The sequence below is a fragment of the Schistocerca gregaria genome, chromosome 2, assembly GCF_023897955.1.
Source record: "Schistocerca gregaria isolate iqSchGreg1 chromosome 2, iqSchGreg1.2, whole genome shotgun sequence".
Taxonomy (NCBI): Eukaryota; Metazoa; Arthropoda; class Insecta; order Orthoptera; family Acrididae; genus Schistocerca; species Schistocerca gregaria.
Window position 1 is genome coordinate 967667757 of NC_064921.1, and position 21164 is coordinate 967688920.

The following is a 21164-nucleotide window of genomic DNA, read 5'->3' on the forward strand; positions in this document are numbered from 1 at the left end:
CCACATACCACGTCGACCGCACGAAAGTAGACAGGAACGGCGCGTGGATGGCTCGCCATACTCGTGGCCAGTCGACTGTAGGGTGGCGCCGTACAATGTCGTTATCCGGAGTCCAGTGCTGGAGAGCACTATAATAAGTCTTCGCTGTCGGATTCCGTGTCTCCGATATAACCCGCAACACATAGCTATGCTCTACGAAAAACGTTCTAATGTGTGACAGCGAGGGCGATAAATGTCCAACTGGTACCGGTGGGTACAGCGTACGTGGGGCCACTTCTTCAATCAGTAGGCCTGGGAGACTGGCTGTTGGTGAAAGCCAGAGTCGCCTCATGGAACGGAGATACAGTGCCAGCGCTCTGTGCTTGACGTGAGTGAGTCCAACACCGCCTTTGTCGAAGGGTAAAGTAAGCGTAACAAAACGGATCTTGAAAACAGCACCATCGTTCACCACGTGTCCAAACACTGCCTGTATCCTGGAAGCCATCGTGTCCGTTATCGGCAGTACATGGGCGTAATGGTTAAGGTGAGAAGCCATGTACACATTAACGTATTGGGCGCGTTGCAAAATGTTCAATGATCTGAATTTATTGAGACGAGCCTCTAAACGGAGTCGTCGTAAGACCATACGATACGTAAAGGGCGCCGTGCGTTGTATTTGTCGATGGAGTGATATCCCTAAACACTTGAGCATCGGGACCTTTGTCAGAGGTACGGCCAGACCTGCAGGCATCCCTCGTCCTACCTCCATGTAGCGTGATTTCCGAAGGTTGAGCACACTGCCTGCCACCGCCCCATACTGGTGGAGCCAGGAAAACGAAGTGTGTATTTCGTCACCAGACCGTGCTAAGAACATCACATCGTCGGCGTATGCACCACATCGAAAGGTTACGGAACGGAGGGTAAGTCCTTCTAAGCGTCGCCGTAGTCCGTGAAGAGCTGGTTCGAGGGCAACGGCGAAGAGCATGGCAGAAAGAGGACAACCCTGCCGGACGGACCTGTTGACACGGACGGGGGCGGACCGACAGCCGTTGATCATAATCCTCGTGACAGCCCCATGGATCAATCGAAGCACAACAGACGTCGTCAGACGCGGGACACCGATGTGTTCCATAACAGCACGCAGGAAACCATGGTTAACGCGATCGAAAGCATGGTCGAAGTCCAGCGCAACAAGAGCGCCTTGGAGGCGGCAAGTTTGCATGAGCGCCACCACGTCTCTATAGGTGCTTAAAGTCGTAAACACATTAGTGTCGCCCCCGAGGCAGGTTTGATCAGTGTGAATGGCCGCCATTACCGTAGGTTTGAGCCTCTCACGGAGCATGCGTGTCAACAGCTTATAGTCAGTGTTTAGCATTGTCAACGGGCGAAAATCAAGAGGGCGACGGCCTCCGCCGGGTTTGGGCACAGGGATCAAGAGACCCTCAGTAAAGTCAGATGGTACCTGAAAATCGGCGTCCAGGAGTTCACTGTACATCCTGACCCACATTGGGCCCATGAGATCAAAGAACCGCTTGTAAAATTCAAGAGGGAGGCCGTCAGGGCCAGGCGTTTTGTTGGGAGAGCCACGCAACAGAGCCTCTCGCAGTTCTTCCAAAGTCACCGCCGACAAGAGCGTAGCATCATCTTGCAGGTTCCGAGAGACTGGTAGGTCAGATAGGACTTCCCTGACCCCTACATTCATGTGGGACTCCCTCTCGTAAAGAAGTTTATATGACTGTGTGAACGCTCGGACGATATCCATTTGTGCGTCAACGCGTCGCCCGTCCTCCGTCTCAACCTCGGTAATGAGCTGCCTCTTGCGTCTTCGGCGTTCTTGAATGATATGGTGGAGGGAAGGTCGTTCACCACGAACATCATCAGTCGTCCTCGCTCGCACCCGCACACCCGCAAGACGTACGGCGTTGATACGAAGCAATTGTGCCTTGACGCGTTGTACTGCTGATTGTCGCTCTGGCGACGGCGGTTGTACAGCCAGTTCGCGGAGCGCAGTATAGTAAAAATCAGTAGTCGCAGTATACCAGCGCGCTCGGTCGCGTCCATAGCTGACTAATGTTCGGCACAGTGCGGGTTTTGCACACCGTAACCACCATTGAAGTACAGAACGGTAGGCGGGTAAACGCCGGTGGCAATTGCTCCATGTGGACTCGACTGCACGTCTGCAGTTTATCTCATCAAGAAGGGCCACATTGAGGCGCCACGGACCCCTACTTCGGCGGACGCGCTGGCGGGGAAGGGTGAGAGTACACACATATGCGAGGTGATCCGTGAACGCTGCCGGCCACATCTCAGCGTCGACAACGGCCGATCGTAGGCCGCGGGTGACGTAGACTCGATCCAAACGGCTCGCGGAGTGACTAGTAAAGTAGGTGTGTGCTCGACGGTCGCCGTGTTGGATGATCCAGGTGTCCAACAAGGCCAAGTCCTGTACAAGTGCCTGGAATGCCGGGCAGGTGGTATAGTGTGGCTTCTGGTCGGATGGGCGGAGCACACAATTAAAATCGCCGCCTACTACCAAGTGGTCGGTATTGCCCTGGAAGAGCGGGGCTATATCTTCGGCAAAAAAGGTGCGCCGTTCTCTCCTTTTGCCGGTGCCTGAAGGAGCATATAAGTTCACCAGACGTACTGTACCAATCGTGAGTGCGACCCCCCGGGCCGACGGTAAATAGGAGACATCAGTGGCCATTATCCCTTCCCGCAGTAGAATCGCCGTACCTCCGCCGCCCACATCTGCAGGCATAGTGTAGGCGTCATATCCGTAGGCATCGAGACAGAGTCCTGATCGGACTTCTTGAAGGAAAACAACGTCCAGATCCGCAGCGCGTAACGTATCCTTCAGCATACGGGTCTTGACATCAGATGTAATGCCATTGACGTTGATCGTGGCGAGGCGGTATGCCTGGTCCATCAAGTCTCGGGAGGTGACCATGGTATGACAGGAGGGCAGTAGTCGTGACGTGGAGCGCCGGTCTTGCGAAGTGCTAGGCAGCGACGAGAGGTGCTCATGCCGTCCTAGGCGTCTGTCGCCGGCCGCGTAGACGCTGCCATCGGCATCGGTGCATCGTCTTGGTTCTGAAACGCATCCTGCAACTCCATCTCCTGCGCCCAGTCGCCCAGGGACGTTGACACCACTGGATCTCGAGAGGCAGACGGAGGCAAGGGTGCATCCCCGGTGTCGGAGCTGCGGTGATCTCCCGCATCCCCATGTGGTCCAGACCCAGCGGTAGTGGGAGAAGACGTTGAACCGTGTGAGACGGTAGGGTCGCCTGTGTCGGCGCGGTGGAGCGGTTGAGGCACCTCGTCATCCAGCGGTGTCGCCTCGGGCTGTTCTACGTCGTCGGTTGTCTTGCGCCGCTTCTTATGACGCTTGGGTGATTTCTGCTTACGCTGCCGCGCCTCTGTTTCCGACGTAGGGCAAGGGGAGGACGCTGCATCCTGTGCTTCAACTTCCATCGCACCGTCGGCGAGCCGTTGTGACGGTGCGCCGGGGTCCGACGAAAGGACATCAGTAGCATCAGCACTGAAAGACGCTTGGGGCTCCGTGGAAGCTACTGCAGGGTCCTCCTAAGCTCGCACCAATACAGTGAGGTCGTCATATACAGCTGGCGTCTCCCGTCTCGCCGCCGCTACATACGTAATCGGCAGAGAGGTCGGTGTCGACGGACGAATCTGGTCGGTCGAGGGTGTCTGCGCGAGACGGCGTTGCAGGCATTCGGTACGCATGTGTCCCGTCTGGCCACAACCGGAGCAGGTTCTCGGCTGACCGTCGTAAATAATTATTGCCCTGCAACCAGCGATCGTGAGATACGAAGGAATATGGCGATGCAGGTCAATACGGACTTGTCGCACCCCGTTAAGGACAGGGTAGGTGTCGAAGGTCTTCCATTTTTCGGCCGTGTGGCCGAGACCTGTTCCATAGGGTCGAAGAGCAAGGGTGACCAAATCCGCTGGAACTTCAAAAGGGAGCTCAAACACGCGCACATTTTGGATTCCCAATCCAGCACGTTCAAGCGTCACCACACCCACGTTTCCGTCTGAGTGGCAGAACCGATAACCTGCCGTCGAGCGTCTGAGAAGTTTGTCACATGCTTCGTCGTCAGTGAACTTAAGATATACGACGCTGGAGACAATAGATAAGTGGATACCGATCAGCTCGTTAGGATCAACATGTACCACATCGCGTAAAAAACGCTCTACTTCGTGGGCCTTGGGTCTAGAGTACGTAGTGTCGAACTGCAGCTTGATCGTGGCTTTCCGATACGAAAGAGCCATCGTGTGTCAGGAACGTGACGGCAATACGTAACACTAGCGCGCCGGCGCCGTAAACAACAACACACCCGGAAACGCGACACGGAGCGGCCGGGACGTACCGCACCGCTCCACAGCCAAAGGCCGACTACCCCTAGACCAACAGGCCGCACAAGAAAGCAGGTGTGCACCCCGCCACCTACTGAGATCCTGCCGCACTTGCTAGTTGCAGCATCCAGTATGGACCATATTCTCAAAGAGGTTTCTTAATCCGACACCTACAACATGAGCTGTGCTGAGGACCAGTGTATGTGAAGGCTGAAAGAGCTGCTTGAGTTGTGTGACAGTATGTCGATCGTGTGAAGTGCAAATGTTATCGTGTCACGCACTATCCGCCCACTACGTAGCGTTGTGTGACAGCACGCACTTTTCGACAGTACTCTGTGTCCATAGCTATTTCATAGCTAGGCTGCTTCCAGCACAAAGCATCGACCATACGAAAGTGGCTGTTCCGCGATTTTGATTACCTGACCCTTAGACATCATTTCATGTACGAATACTGGCAAGAATTCTCGCTACATTCCAAGTTGCTCCCTCCACTTTCAGCCTACTTGGTTGCTTCCTTAGCCACGCAAACACTTAATGAGGACGCTACATGTAATAAATCGCAGCGTATAGGTTTAATGTCATGATGCTGCTCAATTCCAGTCCGCTTGGGCACCCGGTTACATGGTGTAATGGTTAGAACTCTGGACTTTGAATCTAGCGATCCGAGATCGAGTCTCGCTGGAACCTGAATCTGTGTTTTGCGATCGTTTCTAGAAATGTGTACGAGCTGGTAGTTGGAATTGTATATCCAGAATTTTAGCTAGGATCATGTAATGCAAATTGTTAATAGCAGTCCGCACGTGAATGGGGAACGCTCCAAATGCTTATGCTTTTGCTACTAGGATTAATAACGGAACGTAAGGGGTTCAACTGCGAGAAGACGACCTCAGCTGAGGGTCCCAGTATCTCTCCATTTTGGGTGCTGCATTCGCGTGCATTTAACAAACTTGCATGCGATGTACTAGTTCTTGGGAAACGAATAGAATCGTTATACGTGTCAGTCTTTAGGTATAGATATAAGTAATCGAACACGGCTTAATCCTGCTTCGTAGATTGCTTTCCACAAGACGCACTTGCCAGTATCATTGGCCGGTGGCCCGACATTCAGTTTGTCCTGTTGCATGGCTTACTTTCAGAGACTCGCTAGTTTATCGTAATGCTTGGTTGTCGCGAAAGTGAAAAGAAGGGCCTGTCCGGGATTTGAACCCGGGACCTCCTTCAACCAAAGCAGGAATCATACCCCTAGACCAACAGGCCGCACAACGAAGCAGGTGTGCACCCCGCCACCTACTGATATCTTGCCGCACTTGCTAGTTGCAGCATCCAATATGGTCCATATTCTCAAAGAGGTTTCTTAATCCGACACCAATAACATGAGCTGTGCTGAGGACCAGTGTATGTGAAGGCTGAAAGAGCTGCTTGAGTTGTGTGACAGTGTGTCGATCGTGTGAAGTGCAAATGTTATCGTGTCACGCACCATCCGCCCACTACGTAGCGTTGTGTGACAGCACGCACTTTTCGACAGTACTCCGTGTCCATAGCTATTTCATAGCTAGGCTGCTTCCAGCACAAAGCATCCACCATACGAAAGTGGCTGTTCCGCGATTTTGATTACCTGACCCTTAGACATCATTTCATGTAGGAATACTGGCAAGAATTCTCGCTACATTCCAAGTTGCTCCCTCCACTTTCAGCCTACTTGGTTGCTTCCTTAGCCACGCAAACACTTCCTGAGGACGCTACATGTAATAAATCGCAGCTTATAGGTTTAATGTCATGATGCTGCTCAATTCCAGTCCGCGAGGGCACCCGGTTCCATGGTGTAATGGTTAGCACTCTGGACTTTGAATCCAGCGACCCGAGTTCGAGTCTCGGTGGAACCTGAATCTGTGTTTTGCAATCGTTTCTAGAAATGTGTACGAGCTGGTAGTTGGAATTGTATATCCAGAATTGTAGCTAGGATCATGTAATGCAAATTGTTAATAGCAGTCCACACGTGAATGGGGAACGCTCCAAATGCTTATGCTTTTGCTACTAGGATTAATAACGGAACGTAAGGGGTTCAACTGCGAGAAGACGACCTCAGCTGCTGGTCCCAGTATCTCTCCGTTTTGGGTGCTGCATGCGTGTGCATTTAACAAACGTGCATGCGATGTACTAGTTCTTAGGAAACGAATAGATTCGTTATACGTGTCAGTCTTTAGGTATAGATATAAGTAATCGAAGACGGCTTAATCCTGCTTCGTAGATTGCTTTCCACAAGACGCACTTGCCAGTATCATTGGCCGGTGGCCCGACATGCAGTTTGTCCTGTTGCATGGCTTACTTTCAGAGACTCGCTAGTTTATCGTAATGCTTGGTTGTCGCGAAAGTGAAAAGTAGGGCCTGTCCGGGATTTGGACCCGGGACCTCCTGCACCCAAAGCAGGAATCATACCCCTAGACCAACAGGCCGTTATGTTATCGTGTCACGCACCATCCGCCCAATACGTAGCGTTGTGTGACAGCACGCACTTTTCGACAGTAATCTGTGTCCATAGCTGTTTTCATAGCTAGGCTGCTTCCAGCACAAAGCATCCACCATACGAAAGTGGCTGTTCCGCGATTTTGATTACCTGACCCTTAGACATCATTTCATGTACGAATACTGGCAAGAATTCTCGCTACATTCCAAGTTGCTCCCTCCACTTTCAGCCTACTTGGATGCTTTATTAGCACGCAAACACTTCCTGAGGACGCTTGAAACCTTCCCGTCTAATACTGGATGAACGTTTTCTTGCTGACTGAACGCTGCGTCTCTTAAAATGTTTTAACTGCTGCTCTGTCAAGACTACCTGCTGATTATTACGACGAAACATAAAATGTGTTGTCGCCGTGGCCCTCAGTCGTTACCTGAAATTATTAAGACTGATTCTTACCTTTAATTATTTATACTGGATCGCCATCTGACTGCTGCAGCAAACTGTGGAATGAATATACTTACTTCTCTTTAACATAATTATAAGCTGCTGGTGGAGTTTCATAATACTTTGTGAATGGAATTCTTTAAGTTGAAGTTAATTTAGATTTGATAAAAGCTGAAGCTCAGTTTAGACCTTTCTTTTAAGATAACAATAAATTCCGTAAAGCATTTACGTGAATGATTTTGGGATAGAAAATTCTTAATGCATTTAATCTGGTAGAAGTTAACTATATTCTGAGAACGATCTTGACAAACAATTACAAGGGGTATAGTTCTTTACAAAAATTCTTAAAAAGTAGCGTTGCGCTACATACCTAATTTTCCATCAAAATTACATAACTATATTCTGAGAACGATCTTGACAAACAATTACAAGGGGCATAGTTCTTTACAAAAATTCTTAAAAACTAGCATTGCGCTGCATATAGCGAGTGGCTGGCGAGCACACCGCTTCTTTCAAAGTGTTAATTCATACCTCGCTTACAGCGACCTCCTCTCATGTCTTGCTAGCTACGACTGCCTCGTCTCACATCTTACTCGCAACTACTCGCTTCCAACGCTCAATGCTACAAAAGTGCGGTCTCGCCGCCAACAATGGTTTTTGGTGCAGACAATCCCTGCTAACATTACAGATGTATTACTGCGCGCTGTTTCCCGCTCTTTCTCAAAATGTATCTATGCGCGGTTTCCCGCTCTTTCTCAATAATACACAATGCAATTTAATTAACAAAACAATTTAAATAAGAAACAGTTCAGATAATTACATGCTAAAACAGTTTAAATACGCCTATTACATAATTACATATTTTTTTTTCTTTTTTTTATTTTCTTTCATTAGGCATTTTAGTAAATATCATAAATTAATAGCTCCACAGTATAATCATATGTTTTCAAGTTCGAGCGTGTCGTATTTGCGATGCTTTCTACAAAGGAATGAATGTCAATAGCGAGGATAATGGCCTCTTTTTTTTTTACCTGTGTCTCTGAAAGGCACACACTAATGGCTTTCTTTTTGTCAGGTGGTTGTCGGGCAGCTGGGTGCCCACGACGCATTACGTGCAGGTGGCCACTTACCTTTCTTAGTGAAAAATTTACGACAGCAGTTTCCGCTACAGTGACAGTCTCATATAAAAATATTTTCACAGGTTGAGAATTTGCGTTAGAAATCTGTAGAAACAAAATTCTTTAAATATAATAGTGTCCAAAAAATTTTCGCCAGCAAAGTGATACATTCACGCATATACACACATTTCATAACTCTTAAAGTACGATTCTCCGTTTCCAACATCCTTTTTCACAAACCAGAGTCCCTAACCACTACTCTTTATTCCTTACCTTATTCGTCGACACTTCTTCAATATTTCATCATAACAGATACATAGCATAATCAAATAACTCATATAGCATCAGCTTATTGACCATAAACATACCACAACAGCATAATACACATAGTCATCGTAATAATAACATCATAACACCTCAGTCAAATCTCAAAGTGTTTGGGTACACTAAAACTATGGAGCAAGGCGATGATGGAACCACATGGCGAAACCTGGTGTTGTGCTATGTGAGGGAAAGGAACAGACTTTTGAGTGCATTCACAGACAGTTGCCAGTGCTTTGACCATGCTATCCAATTCCTTTTGTACCTTCCTTAATTGTGGTACTAAGAGATGCCAATTTGAATTAAATGTTTCATAATGTAAACTTTCAATTGCTTCATATGATCTGTATATTGATTTTCACATTTACTCTTATTCTTGTTGTTAAATTTAAGGGAACCAAATTTTACTTGATGTACAATTCCTACTAAAACCCTTTCTATTTACATATTCTCTTTATTAGAGATAGACAAATCATTTCGTATGACAGCATTTGTGGATACAGTTTGTTCAAACTATTTTCTACAATCAAATTTTATACTTATGTTGAGTCCATATGACTCAACAACGTAGTAAAATTTTAAGAAAGCCGAGTAGCGGCATATGTAATTATGTAATAGGCGTATTTAAACTGTTTTAGCATGTAATTATCTGAACTGTTTCTTATTTAAATTGTTTTGTTAATTAAATTGCATTGTGTATTATTGAGAAAGAGCGGGAAACCGCGCATAGATACATTTTGAGAAAGAGCGGGAAACAGCGCGCAGTAATACATCTGTAATGGTAGCAGGGATTGTCTGCACCAAAAACCATTGTTGGCGGCGAGACCGCACTTTTGTAGCATTGAGCGTTGGAAGCGAGTAGTTGCGAGTAAGATGTGAGACGAGGCAGTCGTAGCTAGCGAGACATGAGAGGAGGTCGCTGTAAGCGAGGTATGAATTAACACTTTGAAAGAAGCGGTGTGCTCGCCAGCCACTCGCTATATGTAGCGCAATGCTAGTTTTTAAGAATTTTTGTAAAGAACTATGCCCCTTGTAATTGTTTGTCAAGATCGTTCTCAGAATATAGTTATGTAATTTTGATGGAAAATTAGGTATGTAGCGCAACGCTACTTTTTAAGAATTTTTGTAAAGAACTATACCCCTTGTAATTGTTTGTCAAGATCGTTCTCAGAATATAGTTAACTTCTACCAGATTAAATGCATTAAGAATTTTCTATCCCAAAATCATTCACGTAAATGCTTTACGGAATTTATTGTTATCTTAAAAGAAAGGTCTAAACTGAGCTTCAGCTTTTATCAAATCTAAATTAACTTCAACTTAAAGAATTCCATTCACAAAGTATTATGAAACTCCACCAGCAGCTTATAATTATGTTAAAGAGAAGTAAGTATATTCATTCCACAGTTTGCTGTAGCAGTCAGATGGCGATCCAGTATAAATAATTAAAGGTAAGAATAAGTCTTAATAATTTCAGGTAACGACTGAGGGCCACGGCGACAACACATTTTATGTTTCGTCGTAATAATCAGCAGGTAGTCTTGACAGAGCAGCAGTTAAAACATTTTAAGAGACGCAGCGTTCAGTCAGCAAGCAAACGTTCATTCAATATTAGACGGGAAGGTTTCACGCTACATGTAATAAATCGCAGCTTATAGGTTTAATGTCATGATGCTGCTCAATTCCAGTCCGCGTGGGCACCCGGGTCCATGGTGTAATGGTTAGCATTCTGGACTTTGAATCCAGCGATCCGAGTTCGAGTCTCGGTGGAACCTAAATCTGTGTTTTGCGATCGTTTCTAGAAATGTGTACGAGCTGGTAGTTGGAATTGTATATCCAGAATTTTAGCTACGATCATGTAATGCAAATTGTTAATAGCAGTTCACACGTGAATGGGGAACGCTCCAAATGCTTATGCTTTTGCTACTAGGATTAATAACGGAACGTAAGGGGTTCAACTGCGAGAAGACGACCTCAGCTGAGGGTCCCAGTATCTCTCCGTTTTGGGTGCTGCATGCGCGTGCATTTAACAAACGTGCATGCGATGTACTAGTTCTTGGGAAACGAATAGAATCGTTATACGTGTCAGTCTTTAGGTATAGATATAAGTAATCGAACACGGCTTAATCCTGCTTCGTAGATTGCTTTCCACAAGACGCACTTGCCAGTATCATTGGCCGGTGGCCCGACATGCAGTTTGTCCTGTTGCATGGCTTACTTTCAGAGACTCGCTAGTTTATCGTAGTGCTTGGTTGTCGCGAAAGTGAAAAGTAGGGCCTGTCCGGGATTTGGACCCGGGACCTCCTGCACCCAAAGCAGGAATCATACCCCTAGACCAACAGGCCGCACAAGGAAGCAGGTGTGCACCCCGCCACCTACTGATATCTTGCCGCACTTGCTAGTTGCAGCATCCAATATGGACCATATTCTCAAAGAGGTTTCTTAATCCGACACCAACAACATGAGCTGTGCTCAGGACCAGTGTATGTGAAGGCTGAAAGAGCTGCTTGAGTTGTGTGACAGTATGTCGATCGTGTGAAGTGCAAATGTTATCGTGTCACGCACCATCAGCCCACTACGTAGCGTTGTGTGACAGCACGCACTTTTCGACAGTACTCTGTGTCCATAGCTGTTTTCATAGCTAGGCTGCTTCCAGCACAAAGCATCCACCATACGAAAGTGGCTGTTCCGCGATTTTGATTACCTGACCCTTAGACATCATTTCATGTACGAATACTGGCAAGAATTCTCGCTACATTCCAAGTTGCTCCCACCACGTTCAGAATACTTGGTTGCTTCCTTAGCCACGCAAACACTTCCTGAGGACGCTACATGTAATAAATCGCAGCTTATAGGTTTAATGTCATGATGCTGCTCAATTCCAGTTAGCGAGGGCACCCGGTTCCATGGTGTAATGGTTAGCACTCTGGACTTTGAATCCAGCGATCCGAGTTCGAGTCTCGGTGGAACCTGATTCTGTGTTTTACGATCGTTTCTAGAAATGTGTACGAGCTGGTAGTTGGAACTGTATATCCAGAATTTTAGCTAGGACCATGTAATGCTAATTGTTAATAGCAGTCCGCACGTGATCGGGGAACGCTCCAAATGCTTATGCTTTTGCTACTAGGATTAATAACGGAACGTAAGGGGTTCAACTGCGAGAAGACGACCTCAGCTGAGGGTCCCAGTATCTCTCCGTTTTGGGTGCTGCATGCGCGTGCATTTAACAAACGTGCATGCGATGTACTAGTTCTTGGGAAACGAATAGAATCGTTATACGTGTCAGTCTTTAGGTATAGATATAAGTAATCGAAGACGGCTTAATCCTGCTTCGTAGATTGCTTTCCACAAGACGCACTTGCCAGTATCATTGGCCGGTGGCCCGACATGCAGTTTGTCCTGTTGCATGGCTTACTTTCAGAGACTCGCTAGTTTATCGTAATGCTTGGTTGTCGCGAAAGTGAAAGGTAGGGCCTGTCCGGGATTTGAACCCGGGACCTCCTGCACCCAAAGCAGGAATAATACCCCTAGACCAACAGGCCGCACAAGGAAGCAGGTGTGCACCCCGCCACCTACTGATATCTTGCCGCACTTGCTAGTTGCAGCATCCAATATGGACCATATTCTCAAAGAGGTTTCTTAATCCGACACCAACAACATGAGCTGTGCTGAGGACCAGTGTATGTGAAGGCTGAAAGAGCTGCTTGAGGTGTGTGACAGTATGTCGATCGTGTGAAGTGCAAATGTTATCGTATCACGCACCATCCGCCCACAAGGTAGCGTTGTGTGACAGCACGCACTTTTCGACAGTACTCTGTGTCCATAGCTGTTTTCATAGCTAGGCTGCTTCCAGCACAAAGCATCCACCATACGAAAGTGGCTGTTCCGCGATTTTGATTACCTGACCCTTAGACATCATTTCATGTACGAATACTGGCAAGAATTCTCGCTACATTCCAAGTTGCTCCCACCACTTTCAGCCTACTTGGATGCTTCATTAGCACGCAAACACTTCCAGAGGACGCTACATGTAATAAATCGCAGCTTATAGGTTTAATGTCATGATGCTGCTCAATTCCAGTCCGCGAGGGGCACCCGGTTCCATGGTGTAATGGTTAGCACTCTGGACTTTGAATCCAGCGATCCGAGTTCGAGTCTCGGTGGAACCTGGAACTGTGTTTTGCGATCGTTTCTAGAAATGTGTACGAGCTGGTAATTGGAATTGTATATCCAGAATTTTAGCTAGGATCATGTAATGCAAATTGTTAATAGCAGTCCACACGTGAATGGGGAACGCTCCAAATGCTTATGCTTTTGCTACTAGGATTAATAACGGAACGTAAGGGGTTCAACTGCGAGAAGACGACCTCAGCTGAGGGTCCCAGTATCTCTCCGTTTTGGGTGCTGCATGCGCGTGCATTTAACAAACGTGCATGCGATGTACTAGTTCTTGGGAAACGAATAGAATCGTTATACGTGTCAGTCTTTAGGTATAGATATAAGTAATCTAAGACGGCTTAATCCTGCTTCGTAGATTGTTTTCCACAAGACGCACTTGCCAGTATCATTGGGAGGTGGCCCGACATGCAGCTTGTCCTGTTGCATGGCTTACTTTCAGAGACTCGCTAGTTTATCGTAATGCTTGGTTGTCGCGAAAGTGAAAAGTAGGGCCTGTCCGGGATTTGAACCCGTGACCTCCTGCACCCAAAGCAGGAATCATACCCCTAGACCAACAGGCCGCACAAGAAAGCAGGTGTGCACCCCGCCACCTACTGATATCTTGCCGCACTTGCTAGTTGCAGCATCCAATATGGACCATATTCTCAAAGAGGTTTCTTAATCCGACACCTACAACATGAGCTGTGCTGAGGACCAGTGTATGTGAAGGCTGAAAGAGCTGCTTGAGTTGTGTGACAGTATGTCGATCGTGTGAAGTGCAAATGTTATCGTGTCACGCACCATCCGCCCACTACGTAGCGTTGTGTGACAGCACGCACTTTTCGACAGTACTCTGTGTCCATAGCTGTTTTCATAGCTAGGCTGCTTCCAGCACAAAGCATCCACCATACGCAAGTGGCTGTTCCGCGATTTTGATTACCTGACCCTTAGACATCATTTCATGTACGAATACTGGCAAGAATTCTCGCTACATTCCAAGTTGCTCCCTCCACTTTCAGCCTACTTGGATGCTTCATTAGCACGCAAACACTTCCAGAGGACGCTACATGTAATAAATCGCAGCTTATAGGTTTAATGTCATGATGCTGCTCAATTCCAGTCCGCGAGGGCACCCGGTTCCATGGTGTAATGGTTAGCACTCTGGACTTTGAATCCAGCGATCCGAGTTCGAGTCTCGGTGGAACCTGATTCTGTGTTTTACGATCGTTTCTAGAAATGTGTACGAGCTGGTAGTTGGAACTGTATATCCAGAATTTTAGCTAGGATCATGTAATGCTAATTGTTAATAGCAGTCCGCACGTGATCGGGGAACGCTCCAAATGCTTATGCTTTTGCTACTAGGATTAATAACGGAACGTAAGGGGTTCAACTGCGAGAAGACGACCTCAGCTGAGGGTCCCAGTATCTCTCCGTTTTGGGTGCTGCATGCGCGTGCATTTAACAAACGTGCATGCGATGTACTAGTTCTTGGGAAACGAATAGAATCGTTATACGTGTCAGTCTTTAGGTATAGATATAAGTAATCGAAGACGGCTTAATCCTGCTTCGTAGATTGCTTTCCACAAGACGCACTTGCCAGTATCATTGGCAGGTGGCCCGACATGCAGCTTGTCCTGTTGCATGGCTTACTTTCAGAGACTCGCTAGTTTATCGTAATGCTTGGTTGTCGCGAAAGTGAAAAGTAGTTCATGTCCGGGATTTGAACCCGGGACCTCCTGCACCCAAAGCAGGAATCATACCCCTAGACCAACAGGCCGCACAATGTAGCAGGTGTGCACCCCGCCACCTACTGATATCTTGCCGCACTTGCTAGTTGCAGCATCCAATATGGACCATATTCTCAAAGAGGTTTCTTAATCCGACACCAACAACATGAGCTGTGCTGAGGACCAGTGTATGTGAAGGCTGAAAGAGCTGCTTGAGTTGTGTGACAGTATGTCGATCGTGTGAAGTGCAAATGTTATCGTGTCACGCACCATCCGCCCACTACGTAGCGTTGTGTGACAGCACGCACTTTTCGACAGTACTCTGTGTCCATAGCTGTTTTCATAGCTAGGCTGCTTCCAGCACAAAGCATCCACCATACGAAAGTGGCTGTTCCGCGATTTTGATTACCTGACCCTTAGACAGCATTTCATGTACGAATACTGGCAAGAATTCTCGCTACATTCCAAGTTGCTCCCTCCACTTTCAGCCTACTTGGATGCTTCATTAGCACGCAAACACTTCCAGAGGACGCTACATGTAATAAATCGCAGCTTATAGGTTTAATGTCATGATGCTGCTCCGCGAGGGGCACACGGTTCCATGGTGTAATGGTTAGCACTCTGGACTTTGAATCCAGCGATCCGAGTTCGAGTCTCGGTGGAACCTGAATCTGTGTTTTGCGATCGTTTCTAGAAATGTATACGAGCTGGTAGTTGGAATTGTATATCCAGAATTTTAGCTAGGATCATGTAATGCAAATTGTTAATAGCTGTCCACACGTGAATGGGGAACGCTCCAAATGCTTATGCTTTTGCTACTAGGATTAATAACGGAACGTAAGGGGTTCAACTGCGAGAAGACGACCTCAGCTGAGGGTCCCAGTATCTCTCCGTTTTGGGTGCTGCATTCGCGTGCATTTAACAAACGTGCATGCGATGTACTAGTTCTTGGGAAACGAATAGAATCGTTATACGTGTCAGTCTTTAGGTATAGATATAAGTAATCGAAGACGGCTTAATCCTGCTTCGTAGATTGCTTTCCACAAGACGCACTTGCCAGTATCATTGGCAGGTGGCCCGACATGCAGCTTGTCCTGTTGCATGGCTTACTTTCAGAGACTCGCTAGTTTATCGTAATGCTTGGTTGTCGCGAAAGTGAAAAGTAGGGCCTGTCCGGGATTTGAACCCGGGACCTCCTGCACCCAAAGCAGGAATCATACCCCTAGACCAACAGGCCGCACAACGAAGCAGGTGTGCACCCCGCCACCTACTGATATCTTGCCGCACTTGCTAGTTGCAGCATCCAATATGGACCATATTCTCAAAGAGGTTTCTTAATCCGACACCAACAACATGAGCTGTGCTGAGGACCAGTGTATGTGAAGGCTGAAAGAGCTGCTTGAGTTGTGTGACAGTATGTCGATCGTGTGAAGTGCAAATGTTATCGTGTCACGCACCATCCGCCCACTACGTAGCGTTGTGTGACAGCACGCACTTTTCGACAGTACTCTGTGTCCATAGCTGTTTTCATAGCTAGGCTGCTTCCAGCACAAAGCATCCACCATACGATAGTGGCTGTTCCGCGATTTTGATTACCTGACCCTTAGACATCATTTCATGTACGAATACTGGCAGGAATTCTCGCTACATTCCAAGTTGCTCCCACCACTTTCAGCCTACTTGGATGCTTCATTAGCACGCAAACACTTCCAGAGGACGCTACATGTAATAAATCGCAGCTTATAGGTTTAATGTCATGATGCTGCTCAATTCCAGTCCGCGAGGGGCACCCGATTCCATGGTGTAATGGTTAGCACTCTGGACTTTGAATCAAGCGATCCGAGTTCGAGTCTCGGTGTAACCTGAATCTGTGTTTTGCGATCGTTTCTAGAAATGTGTACGAGCTGGTAGTTGGAATTGTATATCCAGAATTTTAGCTAGGATCATGTAATGCAAATTGTTAATAGCAGTCCACACGTGAATGGGGAACGCTCCAAATGCTTATGCTTTTGCTACTAGGATTAATAACGGAACGTAAGGGGTTCAACTGCGAGAAGACGACCTCAGCTGAGGGTCCCAGTATCTCTCCGTTTTGGGTGCTGCATGCGCGTGCATTTAACAAACGTGCATGCGATGTACTAGTTCTTGGGAAACGAATAGAATCGTTATACGTGTCAGTCTTTAGGTATAGATATAAGTAATCGAAGACGGCTTAATCCTGCTTCGTAGATTGCTTTCCACAAGACGCACTTGCCAGTATCATTGGCAGGTGGCCCGACATGCAGCTTGTCCTGTTGCATGGCTTACTTTCAGAGACTCGCTAGTTTATCGTAATGTTTGGTTGTCGCGAAAGTGAAAAGTAGGGCCTGTCCGGGATTTGAACCCGGGACCTCCTACACCCAAAGAAGGAATCATACCCCTTGACCAACAGGCCGCACAAGAAAGCAGGTGTACACCCCGCCACCTTCTCATATCTTGCCGCACTTGCTTGTTGCAGCATCCAATATGGACCATATTCTCAAAGAGGTTTCTTAATCCGACACCAACAACATGAGCTGTGCTGAGGACCAGTGTATGTGAAGGCTGAAAGAGCTGCTTGAGTTGTGTGACAGTATGTCGATCGTATGAAGTGCAAATGTTATCGTGTCACGCACCATCCGCCCACTACGTAGCGTTGTGTGACAGCACGCACTTTTCGACAGTACTCTGTGTCCATAGCTGTTTTCATAGCTAGGCTGCTTCCAGCACAAAGCATCCACCATACGAAAGTGGCTGTTCCGCGATTTTGATTACCTGACCCTTAGACATCATTTCATGTACGAATACTGGCAGGAATTCTCGCTACATTCCAAGTTGCTCCCACCACTTTCAGCCTACTTGGATGCTTCATTAGCACGCAAACACTTCCAGAGGACGCTACATGTAATAAATCGCAGCTTATAGGTTTAATGTCATGATGCTGCTCAATTCCAGTCCGCGAGGGGCACCCGGTTCCATGGTGTAATGGTTAGCACTCTGGACTTTGAATCCAGCGATCCGAGTTCGAGTCTCGGTGGAACCTGAATCTGTGTTTTGCGATCGTTTCTAGAAATGTGTACGAGCTGGTAGTTGGAATTGTATATCCAGAATTTTAGCTAGGATCATGTAATGCAAATTGTTAATAGCAGTCCACACGTGAATGGGGAACGCTCCAAATGCTTATGCTTTTGCTACTAGGATAAATAACGGAACGTAAGGGGTTCAACTGCGAGAAGACGACCTCAGCTGAGGGTCCCAGTATCTCTCCGTTTTGGGTGCTGCATGCGCGTGCATTTAACAAACGTGCATGCGATGTACTAGTTCTTGGGAAACGAATAGAATCGTTATACGTGTCAGTCTTTAGGTATAGATATAAGTAATCGAAGACGGCTTAATCCTGCTTCGTAGATTGCTTTCCACAAGACGCACTTGCCAGTATCATTGGCAGGTGGCCCGACATGCAGCTTGTCCTGTTGCATGGCTTACTTTCAGAGACTCGCTAGTTTATCGTAATGCTTGGTTGTCGCGAAAGTGAAAAGTAGGGCCTGTCCGGGATCTGAACCCGGGACCTCCTGCACCCAAAGCAGGAATCATACCCCTAGACCAACAGGCCGCACAAGAAAGCAGGTGTGCACCCCGCCACCTACTGATATCTTGCCGCACTTGCTAGTTGCAGCATCCAGTATGGACCATATTCTCAAAGAGGTTTCTTAATCCGACACCAACAACATGAGCTGTGCTGAGGACCAATGTATGTGAAGGCTGAAAGAGCTGCTTGAGTTGTGTGACAGTATGTTGATCGTGTGAAGTGCAAATGTTATCGTGTCACGCACCATCCGCCCACTACGTAGCGTTGTGTGACAGCACGCACTTTTCGACAGTACTCTGTGTCCATAGCTGTTTTCATAGCTAGGCTGCTTCCAGCACAAAGCATCCACATTACGAAAGTGGCTGTTCCGCGATTTTGATTACCTGACCCTTAGACATCATTTCATGTACGAATACTGGCAAGAATTCTCGCTACATTCCAAGTTGCTCCCTCCACTTTCAGCCTACTTGGATGCTTCATTAGCACGCAAACACTTCCAGAGGACGCTACATGTAATAAATCGCAGCTTATAGGTTTAATGTCATGATGCTGCTCAATTCCAGTCCGCGAGGGGCACACGGTTCCATGGTGTAATGGTTAGCACTCTGGACTTTGAATCCAGCGATCCGAGTTCGAGTCTCGGTGGAACCTGAATCTGTGTTTGCGATCGTTTCTAGAAATGTATACGAGCTGGTAGTTGGAATTGTATATCCAGAATTTTAGCTAGGATCATGTAATGCAAATTGTTAATAGCTGTCCACACGTGAATGGGGAACGCTCCAAAAGCTTTTGCTTTTGCTACTAGGATTAATAACGGAACGTAAGGGGTTCAACTGCGAGAAGACGACCTCAGCTGAGGGTCCCAGTATCTCTCCGTTTTGGGTGCTGCATTCGCGTGCATTTAACAAACGTGCATGCGATGTACTAGTTCTTGGGAAACGAATAGAATCGTTATACGTGTCAGTCTCTGGGTATAGATATAAGTAATCGAAGACGGCTTAATCCTGCTTCGTAGATTGCTTTCCACAAGACGCACTTGCCAGTATCATTGGCAGGTGGCCCGACATGCAGCTTGTCCTGTTGCATGGCTTACTTTCAGAGACTCGCTAGTTTATCGTAATGCTTGGTTGTCGCGAAAGTGAAAAGTAGGGCATGTCCGGGATTTGAACCCGGGACCTCCTGCACCCAAAGCAGGAGTCATACCCCTAGACCAACAGGCCGCACAACGAAGCAGGTGTGCACCCCGCCACCTACTGATATCTTGCCGCACATGCTAGTTGCAGCATCAAATATGGACCATATTCTCAAAGAGGTTTCTTAATCCGACACCAACAACATGAGCTGTGCTGAGGACCAGTGTATGTGAAGGCTGAAAGAGCTGCTTGAGTTGTGTGACAGTATGTCGATCGTGTGAAGTGCAAATGTTATCGTGTCACGCACCATCCGCCCACTACGTAGCGTTGTGTGACAGCACGCACTTTTCGACAGTACTCTGTGTCCATAGCTGTTTTCATAGCTAGGCTGCTTCCAGCACACAGCATCCACCATACGAAAGTGGCTGTTCCGCGATTTTGATTACCTGACCCTTAGACATCATTTCATGTACGAATACTGGCAAGAATTCTCGCTACATTCCAAGTTGCTCCCACCACTTTCAGCCTACTTGTATGCTTCATTAGCACGCAAACACTTCCTGAGGACGCTACATGTAATAAATCGCAGCTTATAGGTTTAATGTCATGATGCTGCTCAATTCCAGTCCGCGAGGGGCACCCGGATCCATGGTGTAATGGTTAGCACTCTGGACTTTGAATCCAGCGATCCGAGTTCGAGTCTCGGTGGAACCTGAATCTGTGTTTTGCGATCGTTTCTAGAAATGTGTACGAGCTGGTAGTTGGAACTGTATATCCAGAATTTTAGCTAGGATCATGTAATGCAAATTGTTAATAGCAGTCCACACGTGAATGGGGAACGCTCCAAATGCTTTTGCTTTTGCTACTAGGATTAATAACGGAACGTAAGGGGTTCAACTGCGAGAAGACGACCTCAGCTGAGGGTCCCAGTATCTCTCCGTTTTGGGTGCTGCATTCGCGTGCATTTAACAAACGTGCATGCGATGTACTAGTTCTTGGGAAACGAATAGAATCGTTATACGTGTCAGTCTTTAGGTATAGATATAAGTAATCGAAGACGGCTTAATCCTGCTTCGTAGATTGCTTTCCACAAGACGCACTTGCCAGTATCATTGGCAGGTGGCCCGACATGCAGCTTGTCCTGTTGCATGGCTTACTTTCAGAGACTCGCTAGTGTATCGTAATGCTTACTTGTCGCGAAAGTGAAAAGTAGGGCCTGTCCGGGATTTGAACCCGGAACCTCCTGCACCCAAAGCAGGAATCATACCCCTAGACCAACAGGCCGCACAAGAAAGCAGATGTGCACCCCGCCACCTACTGATATCTTGCCGCACTTGCTAGTTGCAGCATCCAATATGGACCATATTCTCAAAGAGGTTTCTTAATCCGACACCAACAACATGAGCTGTGCTGAGGACCAGTGTATGTGAAGGCTGAAAGAGCTGCTTGAGTTGTGTGACAGTATGTCGATCGTGTGAAGTGCAAATGTTATCGTGTCACGCACCATCCGCCCACTACGTAGCGTTGTGTGACAGCACGCACTTTTCGACAGTACTCTGTGTCCATAGCTGTTTTCATAGCTAGGCTGCTTCCAGCACAAAGCATCCACCATACGAAAGTGGCTGTTCCGCGATTTTGATTACCTGACCCTTAGACATCATTTCATGTACGAATACTGGCAAGAATTCTCGCTACATTCCAAGTTGCTCCCACCACATTCAGCCTACTTGGATGCTTCATTAGCACGCAAACACTTCCTGAGGACGCTACATGTAATAAATCGCAGCTTATAGGTTTAATGTCATGATGCTGCTCAATTCCAGTCCGCGAGGGGCACCCGGATC

At 47.3% G+C, this 21164-nt stretch overlaps 18 non-coding genes across 18 annotated transcripts; 9 read left to right on the forward strand and 9 right to left on the reverse strand.

Moving 5' to 3' along the window:
- Window positions 1–5538: 5538 nt before the first annotated feature.
- On the reverse strand, window positions 5539–5610 carry Trnap-ugg (transfer RNA proline (anticodon UGG)). The gene has a single exon. It is a non-coding gene; the product is annotated as a tRNA-Pro (tRNA).
- A 554-nt stretch (window positions 5611–6164) lies between these two features.
- On the forward strand, window positions 6165–6236 carry Trnaq-uug (transfer RNA glutamine (anticodon UUG)). Its single transcript has one exon. It is a non-coding gene; the product is annotated as a tRNA-Gln (tRNA).
- Window positions 6237–6734: 498 nt separating this feature from the next.
- On the reverse strand, window positions 6735–6806 carry Trnap-ugg (transfer RNA proline (anticodon UGG)). The gene has a single exon. It is a non-coding gene; the product is annotated as a tRNA-Pro (tRNA).
- A 3592-nt stretch (window positions 6807–10398) lies between these two features.
- On the forward strand, window positions 10399–10470 carry Trnaq-uug (transfer RNA glutamine (anticodon UUG)). Its single transcript has one exon. It is a non-coding gene; the product is annotated as a tRNA-Gln (tRNA).
- A 498-nt stretch (window positions 10471–10968) lies between these two features.
- On the reverse strand, window positions 10969–11040 carry Trnap-ugg (transfer RNA proline (anticodon UGG)). The gene has a single exon. It is a non-coding gene; the product is annotated as a tRNA-Pro (tRNA).
- A 555-nt stretch (window positions 11041–11595) lies between these two features.
- Window positions 11596–11667, forward strand: Trnaq-uug (transfer RNA glutamine (anticodon UUG)). The gene has a single exon. It is a non-coding gene; the product is annotated as a tRNA-Gln (tRNA).
- Window positions 11668–12165: 498 nt separating this feature from the next.
- On the reverse strand, window positions 12166–12237 carry Trnap-ugg (transfer RNA proline (anticodon UGG)). Its single transcript has one exon. It is a non-coding gene; the product is annotated as a tRNA-Pro (tRNA).
- A 555-nt stretch (window positions 12238–12792) lies between these two features.
- On the forward strand, window positions 12793–12864 carry Trnaq-uug (transfer RNA glutamine (anticodon UUG)). Its single transcript has one exon. It is a non-coding gene; the product is annotated as a tRNA-Gln (tRNA).
- Window positions 12865–13362: 498 nt separating this feature from the next.
- On the reverse strand, window positions 13363–13434 carry Trnap-ugg (transfer RNA proline (anticodon UGG)). Its single transcript has one exon. It is a non-coding gene; the product is annotated as a tRNA-Pro (tRNA).
- A 554-nt stretch (window positions 13435–13988) lies between these two features.
- Window positions 13989–14060, forward strand: Trnaq-uug (transfer RNA glutamine (anticodon UUG)). Its single transcript has one exon. It is a non-coding gene; the product is annotated as a tRNA-Gln (tRNA).
- A 1115-nt stretch (window positions 14061–15175) lies between these two features.
- Trnaq-uug (transfer RNA glutamine (anticodon UUG)) lies at window positions 15176–15247 on the forward strand. The gene has a single exon. It is a non-coding gene; the product is annotated as a tRNA-Gln (tRNA).
- Window positions 15248–15745: 498 nt separating this feature from the next.
- Window positions 15746–15817, reverse strand: Trnap-ugg (transfer RNA proline (anticodon UGG)). The gene has a single exon. It is a non-coding gene; the product is annotated as a tRNA-Pro (tRNA).
- A 1752-nt stretch (window positions 15818–17569) lies between these two features.
- Trnaq-uug (transfer RNA glutamine (anticodon UUG)) lies at window positions 17570–17641 on the forward strand. The gene has a single exon. It is a non-coding gene; the product is annotated as a tRNA-Gln (tRNA).
- Window positions 17642–18139: 498 nt separating this feature from the next.
- On the reverse strand, window positions 18140–18211 carry Trnap-ugg (transfer RNA proline (anticodon UGG)). The gene has a single exon. It is a non-coding gene; the product is annotated as a tRNA-Pro (tRNA).
- A 555-nt stretch (window positions 18212–18766) lies between these two features.
- On the forward strand, window positions 18767–18838 carry Trnaq-uug (transfer RNA glutamine (anticodon UUG)). Its single transcript has one exon. It is a non-coding gene; the product is annotated as a tRNA-Gln (tRNA).
- Window positions 18839–19335: 497 nt separating this feature from the next.
- On the reverse strand, window positions 19336–19407 carry Trnap-ugg (transfer RNA proline (anticodon UGG)). The gene has a single exon. It is a non-coding gene; the product is annotated as a tRNA-Pro (tRNA).
- A 555-nt stretch (window positions 19408–19962) lies between these two features.
- Window positions 19963–20034, forward strand: Trnaq-uug (transfer RNA glutamine (anticodon UUG)). Its single transcript has one exon. It is a non-coding gene; the product is annotated as a tRNA-Gln (tRNA).
- A 498-nt stretch (window positions 20035–20532) lies between these two features.
- On the reverse strand, window positions 20533–20604 carry Trnap-ugg (transfer RNA proline (anticodon UGG)). The gene has a single exon. It is a non-coding gene; the product is annotated as a tRNA-Pro (tRNA).
- Window positions 20605–21164: the final 560 nt, after the last annotated feature.